Here is an 11,281-nt window from a genome sequence, read left to right as displayed (position 1 = left end):
GGAAACTATCTCATAAATACTGAAAGAATAAAAAGAGGAAGGAAACTGCAGAAATGCAGAAAAGAAATTTGTTATATATTTCCTTGTCCTTTTCTTTGATCCAAGTTTAAATTTGTTTGCAAACCTGCATTCAATACCTTATCTACATTCTTTCCTTTGGTCCAATGATCTCATTTGCAATAAGCAGGGGAGACCACCCTAGCAGACATTTTGTTCTAAAGAGTAACTTCCCTTTGCAATAATCAGAGAACACTCAGCAGACCTTTTGTTCTTGAGAGTAACTTCCCTTTGTAATCGGGGGAGATCACTGTAACAGACCTTTATGTTTCTTAAGAGTTACTTCCCTTCGCAATTATCAGGGGAGACTACCCTAGCAGACCTTTTTGTTTTTAAGAGTAACTTCCCTTTGTAATCAGGGGAGATCACTGTAACAGACCTTTATAATGTTCTTTAAGAGTTACTTCCCTTTGCAATTATCAGGGGAGACTACCCTAGCAGACCTTTTTGTTTTTAAGAGTAACTTCCCTTTGTAATCAGGGGAGATCACTGTAACAGACCTTTATAATGTTCTTTAAGAGTAACTTCCCTTTGCAATTATCAGGGGAGACTACCCTAGCAGACCTTTTTTGTTTTTAAGAGTAACTTCCCTTTGTAATCAGGGGAGATCACTGTAACAGACCTTTATAATGTTCTTTAAGAGTTACTTCCCTTTGCAATTATCAGGGGAGACAACCCTAGCAGACCTTTTTGTTTTTAAGAGTAACTTCCCTTTGTAATCAGGGGAGATCACTGTAACAGACCTTTATAATGTTCTATAAGAGTTACTTCCCTTTGCAATTATCAGGGGAGACTACCCTAGCAGACCTTTTTTGTTTTTAAGAGTAACTTCCCTTTGTAATCAGGGGAGATCACTGTAACAGACCTTTATAATGTTCTTAAGAGTTACTTCCCTTGGCAATTATCAGGGGAGATAACCCTAGCAGACCTTTTTTTTAAGAGTAACTTCCCTTTGTAATCAGGGGAGATAACTGTAACAGACCTTTATAATGTTCTTTAAGAGTTACTTCCCTTTGCAATTATCAGGGGAGACAACCCTAGCAGACCTTTTTGTTTTTAAGAGTAACTTCCCTTTGTAATCAGGGGAGATAACTGTAACAGACCTTTATAATGTTCTATAATAGTTACTTCCCTTTGCAATTATCAGGGGAGACTACCCTCGCAGACCTTTTTTGTTTTTAAGAGTAACTTCCCTTTGTAATCAGGGGAGATCACTGTAACAGACCTTTATAATGTTCTTAAGAGTTACTTCCCTTTGCAATTATCAGGGGAGACAACCCTAGCAGACCTTTTTGTTTTTAAGAGTAACTGCCCTTTGTAATCAGGGGAGATCACTGTAACAGACCTTTATAATGTTCTTAAGAGTTACTTCCCTTTGCAATTATCAGGGGAGACAACCCTAGCAGACCTTTTTGTTTTTAAGAGTAACTTCCCTTTGTAATCAGGGGAGATAACTGTAACAGACCTTTATAATGTTCTATAAGAGTTACTTCCCTTTGCAATTATCAGGGGAGACTACCCTAGCAGACCTTTTTTGTTTTTAAGAGTAACTTCCCTTTGTAATCAGGGGAGATCACTGTAACAGACCTTTATAATGTTCTTAAGAGTTACTTCCCTTTGCAATTATCAGGGGAGACAACCCTAGCAGACCTTTTTGTTTTTAAGAGTAACTTCCCTTTGTAATCAGGGGAGATCACTGTAACAGACCTTTATAATGTTCTTAAGAGTTACTTCCCTTTGCAATTATCAGGGGAGACAACCCTAGCAGACCTTTTTGTTTTTAAGAGTAACTTCCCTTTGTAATCAGGGGAGATCACTGTAACAGACCTTTATAATGTTCTTTAAGAGTTACTTCCCTTTGCAATTATCAGGGGAGACTACCCTAGCAGACCTTTTTGTTTTAAGAGTAACTTCCCTTTGTAATCAGGGGAGATCACTGTAACAGACCTTTATAATGTTCTTAAGAGTTACTTCCCTTTGCAATTATCAGGGGAGACAACCCTAGCAGACCTTTTTTGTTTTTAAGAGTAACTTCCCTTTGTAATCAGGGGAGATCACTGTAACAGACCTTTATAATGTTCTTAAGAGTTACTTCCCTTTGCAATTATCAGGGGAGACTACCCTAGCAGACCTTTTTGTTTTTAAGAGTAACTTCCCTTTGTAATCAGGGGAGATCACTGTAACAGACCTTTATAATGTTCTTTAAGAGTTACTTCCCTTTGCAATTATCAGGGGAGACTACCCTAGCAGACCTTTTTGTTTTTAAGAGTAACTTCCCTTTGTAATCAGGGGAGATCACTGTAACAGACCTTTATAACTTCCCTTTGTAATCAGGGGAGATCACTGTAACAGACCTTTATAATGTTCTTAAGAGTTACTTCCCTTTGCAATTATCAGGGGAGACAACCCTAGCATCCTAAGAGTAACTTCCCTTTGCAATTATCAGAGGAGACCACCCTAGCAGACCTTTTTTGTTTTTAAGAGTAACTTCCCTTTGTAATCAGGGGAGATCACTGTAACAGACCTTTATAATGTTCTTAAGAGTTACTTCCCTTGGCAATTATCAGGGGAGACAACCCTAGCAGACCTTTTTGTTTTTAAGAGTAACTTCCCTTTGTAATCAGGGGAGATCACTGTAACAGACATTTATAATGTTCTTTAAGAGTTACTTCCCTTTGCAATTATCAGGGGAGACTACCTTGGAGGCCTTTTTGTTTTTAAGAGTAACTTCCCTTTGTAATCAGGGGAGATCACTGTAACAGACCTTTATAATGTTCTTAAGAGTTACTTCCCTTTGCAATTATCAGGGGAGACAACCCTAGCAGACCTTTTTGTTTTTAAGAGTAACTTCCCTTTGTAATCAGGGGAGATAACTGTAACAGACCTTTATAATGTTCTTTAAGAGTTACTTCCCTTTGCAATTATCAGGGGAGACTACCCTAGCAGACCTTTTTGTTTTTAAGAGTAACTTCCCTTTGTAATCAGGGGAGATTACTGTAACAGACCTTTATAATGTTCTTAAGAGTTACTTCCCTTTGCAATTATCAGGGGAGACAACCCTAGCAGACCTTTTTTGTTTTAAGAGTAACTTCCCTTTGTAATCAGGGGAGATAACTGTAACAGCCTTTATAATGTTCTTAAGAGTTACTTCCCTTTGCAATTATCAGGGGAGACAACCCTAGCATCCTAAGAGTTACTTCCCTTTGCAATTATCAGGGGAGACTACCCTAGCATAACCTTTTTTTTGTTCTTAAAAGTTACTTCCCTTTGCAATTATCAGGGGAGACCACCCTAGCAGACCTTTTTTGTTTTTAAGAGTAATTTCCCTTTGTAATCAGGGGATATCACTGTAACAGACCTTTATAATGTTCTTAAGAGTTACTTCCCTTTGCAATTATCAGGGAGACCACCCTAGCAGACCTTTATGTTCCTGTGAGAAACTTCCTTTGCAATTATCAGGGGAGACCACCCTCGCAGACCTTTTTTGTTCTTAAGAGTAACTTCCCTTTGCAATCGGGGGAGATCACTGTAACAGACCTTTCATGTTCCTAAGAGTAACTTCCCTTTGCAATTATCAAGGGAGACCACCCTAGCAGACCTTTTTTGTTCTTAAGAGTAACTTCCCTTGCTATAAGCAGGAGAAACCACTAGTTTACCTTTTGGTTCTAAGAGTAACATCCCTTTGCAATTAGCAGGGGAGACTCCTTTATTTTCCGTGCGGGACGGACTGACACGGAATTTGCTTTTCCGTGCTTAGTCCGCCCAGAAAGCAATGATTCCATCCCAATTCTGTGCCAAAATTTCGTACAGGATATCAGAAAATACTTGTTATAGAGTAGGGTTATGAAGTGACTTGCCGTAACCGTTGCTAAGCGTCTGCACCGTTGTCGAGATGAAACAGAAAGTAGACAAATTTCGACAAAACAAATTGACAGAACAATTGTTGAAATTGCACAGATGATTTTATACATTTACTGTAATAAACAAGATTAATTACTTCAATATAAGTGTCTCTTGTACGGAGATTGACTCAAAAGTTTACCACTTTCCTCGGTTCAAGTTTTATGAACATTTATTTACAAAAGTTTTTTTGTAAAAAGCATATATATATATATCAAATGTAACAGACATTGTGAACTTATCGATCTTATACTGAATCTATTTTTACATTACATGTAAATATTCTTCTTTTACTATATAAAACGGATTTGTCTTATTACATAGAAAATAAAATGGCACATACTTTTTAGTTGTTTTTAGTCCATATTGGATGGAAGCACCGTATTACGGAAAATCTGCACCTTTTCACGTACCGAATGAATAATTATACCTTTAAATTATAATGCTATGAGTATTTATTAAAGAAATTATATATCGAATATATTTAAATATTTTTATTGAAAGTAATTATGTATGACAGACACACAAATCTAGTGCACTGCATAATACATATAATAAGATAAAAGTAAGATAAGTTTTTTTCGCAAATTATTGAAATTCACATAATTGTTAATGCACATTTTTTTTCAAGGTGGTCATGGTCACTGTCAAGCAAATGAAGATTAGAGCATCACTGTCCAGTTTTCAGATGTAGTACAGTACAGTTTGATCATAACTGTATAGGCTAAATAATTGTTCAACCATGAACATTTGGGACTAGTTGGACTATTTTAGAGGGGAAGTCTGAGTAAGCACTTCAGTTGAATCCCCTGCCAGTAGAATAGGGCCAGTCAAGAACATTGTGTGGAAGGAAAATGTTAAATCTAGCTGTTTTTTTTGCTTCAACAACACCATCACATTTACCCAGCAGTGATTAATTAAATCAATTGTGATATTTTGACTGATTTCCCTAAAAGCTTCCATGAATTGAAGCTCCTGGAACTTGTAAAACATATGACTGCACATTCCAATTCATTACGATATTGTGTAATGTTTAGCAATATCATTACATTCAAAGCTAGCAAACTTCATAAGTTATTACATGTAGCTTTGCTTGCCTGGTTTAAATGAAAAGTGATAAACCTGAGAATTGCAACTAGAATAAATTGTTGTTATTAGTCCTCTTCTGTTTTCACCAAGAAGGGATTAAAGGCTGACCCCTTTCTATATGTCAATGAAATCTGAATTTTGATATTACTCAAAAGGTACATAAGCAATGTTCATCTAACTAGTATCTGACATGCTATTATAATTTTGCTCCCAAAAGGGAGAGAATACAGTTGCTGCCTTAACCATCTGTCTGTATCGACTCCAGTAATATTATGGATAAATATCCGTGTTCATTCCGTACAGACTTGTTTAAAAGGTTGCTCATGTGTGGAAAATATGTTTCTTATGGTGGTTTTGAGATTTTAGATGATTAAAGAAAAAACCCACATTGCCAACTTAGGAGAGACGTCCGTCCTTCACACTCTTGTCTGGAATATGAATATTAGTAGACATATATTGAAGGGATTTTATGTAAACTTCAAATAGCGATAGAGACTTTTGCAAGGAAATGCGGTGTCCAAGAAACATAACTCTACCTTGCTTAATGTTTTAATTATCTCCCTTAAGTTAAAAATGCTTATTTGGTGTTTACCTTCTAAACTATGACTGAAACTACACACAGTTGTACAGACTCGAATTTGTCACAGTGTCAAAGAACCATTCCTTATTTTTCAAATTATCTCCCTTTATAATACATGTACTCAATAATGCTTGTCCAGAGAAAAATTCGAAAAGAGTTGATGGAATTTGATTAAAATTTTACACAGCGAAAACATTCAAGTGAAAGGAAGTGTAGTTAAAAAGAACTATATTTTTTCCTAGCTTAATTTTACAATTATCATCTCTTATAATACATCAAAATTTAAAATAATGGTTGTCAAAAACCCGGGGGAAAAAAAAAAAAATTTTTTTTTAAAAAAAAAACCCCAAAATTTCTTTTTTTGGAAACCCTTTTTTTTTTCCCCTTTTTTTTTTTAAAAAAAAACCCTTTAAAAAATTTTAAAAAATTTTTGGGGGGAAAAAAAAAAGGGGGGCCCCCTTTTAAATTTTTAAAAATTTAATTTTTTTTCCCGGTTAAAAAAAGGGTTTTTTAAATTTTCCTACAGGGTTTTTTTTTAAAAAAGGGGGGGAAAAACCCCCAAATTTTTTTTTAATTTTTTTTTTTTAAAAACCTTTAAAATTTTAAAAAGGGTTTGGGGGGGTTTTGTTTTTGGGGGTTTTTTTTTAAAATGAAAAAAAAAAAAAACCCCCCCAAAAGGGGCCCCCAAAAAGGGGAAAAAAATTTTTTGGCCCCGGAAAAAAAAAACCAAAAAAAAGGGGGAAAAAATTTAAAAAAAAATTTTTGGGGGTTTTTTAAAAAATTTTTTTTAAAAATTTTTGGGGAAATTTTTTAAAAAAAATTTTAAAAACCAAACCCCCCTTTTTTTCCCCGGGAAAAAATTTTTTAAAATTTTTTTAAAATCCCCAAAAAAACCCAAAAAAAAAAGGGGTTTTTTAAAAATTTTAAAAATTTTTTTTTCCCAAAAAAAAACCCAATGGTTAAAAAAAAATTTTTTCCTTTTTAAAAAATTTTTAAAACCCCCTTTTAAAAAATTTAAAAAAAAAAAAATTTTTTAAAAGGGAAAAAAAAATTAAATTTTTTAATTTTTGGGGCCCCCCTTTTTTTTAAAAAAAAAAGGGGGGAAAAAATTTTTTTTTTTAAAAATTCCCCAAAAAAAAAATTTCCAAAAGGGGGGAAAAAAATTTGGGGGGTTTAAAAAATTTTTTTCCCAAAAAAAAATTTTTTTTTCCCTTTTTTTTTTTAAAAATTTGTTTTTTCCAATTTTTTTTTTTTTTTAAAAAAAAAAACCCGGGAAAAAAAAATTTTTTTTTAAATTTTTTTTTTCCCCCAAAAAAATTTTTGAAAATTTTAAAAAATTTAATTTTTTTAAAATTTTTTTTTAAAACCCCTTTAAAAAAAACCCCTTTTTTTTTTAAAAAATTATTGCCCCCCCCCCAAAAAAAAAAACCCCCCCAAAAAAAATTTTTTTGGGAAAAAAAAAAAATTTTTAGGGGAAAAAAAAAGGGGGGAAACAAGGGAAAACAAAATTTTTTAAAAAAATTTTTTTTAAAACAAAAAAAAAAATTTTAAAAAAAAAAATTTTTTTTTTTTGGGAACAAAATTTTTGTTTTTTTTTTTCCCCTTAAAAAATTTTGGAAAATTTTTAAAAAAAAAAATTAAAAAATTTTTTTTGTTTTTTTTTTCCAAAATTTTTTTTCCCTTTTTCCAAAAAATTTTTGGTTTGGAATTTTTTTTTTTTTAAAATTTTTAAAAGGGAAAACCGAAAATTTTTTTTTTCCCTTTTTTTCCCCGGGGGGGGGAAAAAATTTTTGGGAAAATAAAAAAAAAATTTTTAAGGGGGGGAAAAAAAAAATTTTTTTTTTTAAAAAAAAAAAAAATTTTTTTTTCTTTAAAAAAAGAAAAAAAAATTTTTAAAAAAGGCATTTTTTTTAAATTTTAAAATTTTTTTTTTTTTAAAAAAATTTTTTTAAAATTTTAAAAAAACCGGGGTTTTAAAGGGCCCCCTTTTTTTAAAAATTTTTTAAAAAATTTTTTTTTAAAAAAATTTTTTTAAAAAATTTTTTTTTAAAAAAAAAAAATTTTTAAAAAAAAAAAAAATTTTTTTTTTTTTTCCAAAAAAAAAAAAAAAAAACAAAAAAAAAAAAAAAATTTTTTTTTGGGCCCCTTTTTCCCCCTTTTTTCCCTTTTTTTTTTAAAAAAAAAAACCCCCAAAAAAAAATTTTTTTTTATCCCCTTTTAAAAATTTAAAATTTTTTTTGGTTTTAAATTTTTGGCCCAAAAAAAAAAATTTTAAAAAGGAAAAAAAAAAAATTTTTTTTTTAAATTTTTTAAAAAAAGGGAAATTTTTTTTAAACCTTTCCCCTTTTTTTAAATTTTAAAAAAAAAAAAAAACCCCCAAAAAAAGAAAATTGTTTTTTTTTTGGAAAAATTTTTAAAAAAAATTAAAAAAAAAGGAAAATTTTCCAAAAAAAAAAGGGAAAATTAAAAAATTAAATTAAAAAAATTTTTTTGGGGGTATTTAAACCTTTTTTTAAAAAAAAATTTTTTTTAAATTTTGGGAATTTTTTTAAATTCAAAATTTTTTTTTAAAAAATTTTTTTAAAAAAAAAAACCCAACGGAAAAAAAAAAAACCCCAAAAAAAGGGGGGAAGGGGGCCCGTTTTTTTAAAAGGTTTAAAAAAAAAAAATTTTTTTTTTTTTTTTTTGATTTTTTTGGGGGAAAAAAAAATTTTTAAAAATTTAAAAAAAGGGGGTTAAAAAAAAAAAAAAAAAAAATTTTTTTAAAATTTTTTTTCCCCTTAAATTTTTAAAATTTTTTTGGGGTTTAAAAAAAATTTTAAAAAAAATTTTTTAAAAAAAAAGGGTTTTTTAAAAAAAAGGCCCAAAAACCTTTTTGGGGGGAAAAAACGGGAAGTTTTTTTTTTAAGGGGGTTTTTAAAATTTTTTTTTGGTTTTAAAATTTTTTATTCAACTTTGGGGTTTTAAAAAAAAAAAAAAAAAATTTTCCGGGGTTTAAAAAATTAAAAGGGGGAAAAAACCCAAAAAAAAAAACCCTTTTTTGGGTTTCGGGAACCTATAAAAAAAACCCTTTAAAAAAATTTTCCCAAAAAAATTTTTTTGGGTTTGAATTTTTTTTTAAAAGGAATTTTTTTTTAAAAACCCCCCAAAAAAGGGGGGAAACCAAACCCCCCCCTTTAAAAAAATTTCCAAAAAAAAATTTTTAAACTTTTTTTTAAAAAAAAAAAATTTTTTAAAAAAAAAAATTTTTTAAAAATTTTTTTTTTTTTTTAAAAAAAAAAAGTTTTAAAAAAAGGGGTTTTCGGTTTTTTTAAAAAATTTTTCCCCCCCGGGGAAATTGGTTTAAGGGGTTTTTTAAACCTTTTTTTTTTTAAAAAAATTTTTTTTGGGGGCCCCAAAAAAAGAAAATTTTTTTAAAAAAAATTTCCAAAATTTTTTTTTTGGGGGGGAAAAAATTTTGTTTTTTAAAAAAATCTTTTTTGCTAAAATTTTTTTTAAAAAAATTTTTCCCCAAATTTTAAAATTTTTTTCATTTTTTTTTTAAAAAAATTTTTAAATAAAAAAATTTAAAAAAAATTTAAAATTTAAAAAAAAAACTTTGGGAAAAAAAATTTTAAAATTTTTTAAAAAATTTAAAATTTTTTAAAAAACCCGGGAAAAATTTTTTTAAAAAAAAAAATTTTTTCCAAAAATTTTTTAAAAAACCCCAAAATTTTTTAAATTTTCAAAAATTTTTTTTTTTAAACAAAAAAAAAAAAAAACCCCAAAAAAAAAAAAATTTTTTAAGGGTTTTTTTTTTTAAAAGGAAACCCTTTAATTTTTAAAAAAAAAAATTTTTTTTAAGGGGAAAAAAAAACCCCCAAAAAAAATTTTTAAACCAAAAATTTTGGGGGGGAAAAAATTTGGGTTTTTTTTTTTTAAAATTTTCCCCCCGGGGGGAAAAAATTTTTTTTTAAAAAAATTTTAAAAGGAAAAAAAAAAAAAAAAAAATTTTTAGAAAAAAAACCCAAAAAATTTTTTTTTTTTAAAAAAAAAAAAAAACCCTAAAAAAAAATTAAAAATAATAAAAGGTTTAAAAAAAATTAATTTTTAAAAAAATTTTTTTAAAAAAAAATTTTTTTAAAATTTTCTTTCCATTTTTTAAATTTTTAAAAAAAAAAAAATTTTTAAAAAAAATTTTTCCTTTTCCCTTTTGGGGGGGTTTTTCCCCCCCTTTTTTAAAAAAAAAAAAAAAAAAAATTTTTTAAACAAAAAAAAAAAAAAAAAGTTTTTTTTTTAAAAAAAAATTTTTAAAAAAGGGGTTTTTTCCTTTTTTTTTTTTTTTAAAAAAAAATTTGGGATTTAAAAAAGGAAAATTTTTTTTAAAAAAAAATTTGGGTTTTTAAAAATTTTTTTGTGGAAAAAAAAATTTTTTTTAAAAATTTTTTTAAAAAAAAAAAAAAATTTTTTAAAATTTTTTTTTTTTCCCCCTTTTTAAAAGAAAGGTTTTTAAAAATTGATTTTTTAAAAAGGGGGGAAATAAAAATTTTGGGAAAAAATTTAAATTTTTTTTGGGTCTCCCCCCCTTTTTTTTTTAAAAATTTTTTTTTTTTTTTAAAAAAAGGGGTTTTCTTTTTGGGTTTTTCCCAAAAAAAAAGGGGTTTTTTTTTTTTTTTTTTTAAAAACCCTTTTTTTTTTTTTTTCCCTTTTTTATTTTTAAAATTTTTTTTTCCCAAAAAAAATTTTTTTAAAAAAATTTTTTTTTTTTGGGAAAAAAAATTTTAAAAAATTTTTTTTTTTTTTAAAAACCTTTTTTTTTTATTTTTTTTTCCCCGGGGGGTTTTTTTTTTTAAAAAAAAAAATTTTTTTTTCCTTTGGGGGGGCCCCTTTTTCTAAAAACCCCCTTTAAACCCTTTTTTTCCCCCTTTTTTTTTTTTACCCCCTTTTTGGGAAAATTTGGTTTTTAAACCCCTTTTCCCCCTTTTTTTTTAACAAAAAATTTAAAATTTTTTTGGGGAATTTTTTTCCCCCCCCTTTTTAATTTTTTTTTTTTTTTTTTTTTTTAAAAAATTTTTTTTAAAAATTTTTTTTAAAAAGGGGAAAAATTTTTAAAAGGGGGGGGGGTTTTTTGGGGTTTTTTTTTTTTTTTTTTTTAAAAAAAAAAATTTTTTTAAAAATTTGGGGCCCCTTTTTTCTTTTAAAACCCCTTTTAAATTCCTTTTTTTAAAAAAAAAAAAAAAATTTTTTTTTAAAAAAAAAAATTTTTTTGGGGGTTTTCCCTTTTTTTAAAAAAAAAAAATTTTTTTTAAAATTTCAAACTTTTTTTTAAAAAAAATTTTTTTTTTTAAAAAAAGGGAAAAAAAAACCCAAAAAAACCAAAGTTTTTCCTTTTTAAACCCTTTTTTTTTAAAAAAACCTTTAATTTGGGTTTTCCTTTTTTTTTTTCCCCCAAAAAAAAAAAAATTTTTTTTAAAAAAATTTAATTTTTTTTTTAAAACCCCTTGAAAAGGGAAAAATTAAAAAAAGGGGCCGGGTCCCTTGCCCCAAAATTAACCAAAAAGGGGGGTTTTTTTTTTTTAAAAAAAAAAAAAATCCCAAAAAAACCCTTGAAAAAAAAAATTTTTTTTGGGGTTTTTTAAATTTTAAAAAAAAAAAACCCTTTTTGCGGGGGTTTTA

The sequence above is a fragment of the Ruditapes philippinarum genome, unplaced genomic scaffold (assembly GCF_026571515.1).
Source record: "Ruditapes philippinarum isolate M1 unplaced genomic scaffold, ASM2657151v2 ctg741_1_1_1_1, whole genome shotgun sequence".
NCBI classification, from domain to species: Eukaryota; Metazoa; Mollusca; class Bivalvia; order Venerida; family Veneridae; genus Ruditapes; species Ruditapes philippinarum.
Note: the sequence above shows the minus strand (reverse complement) of the source record.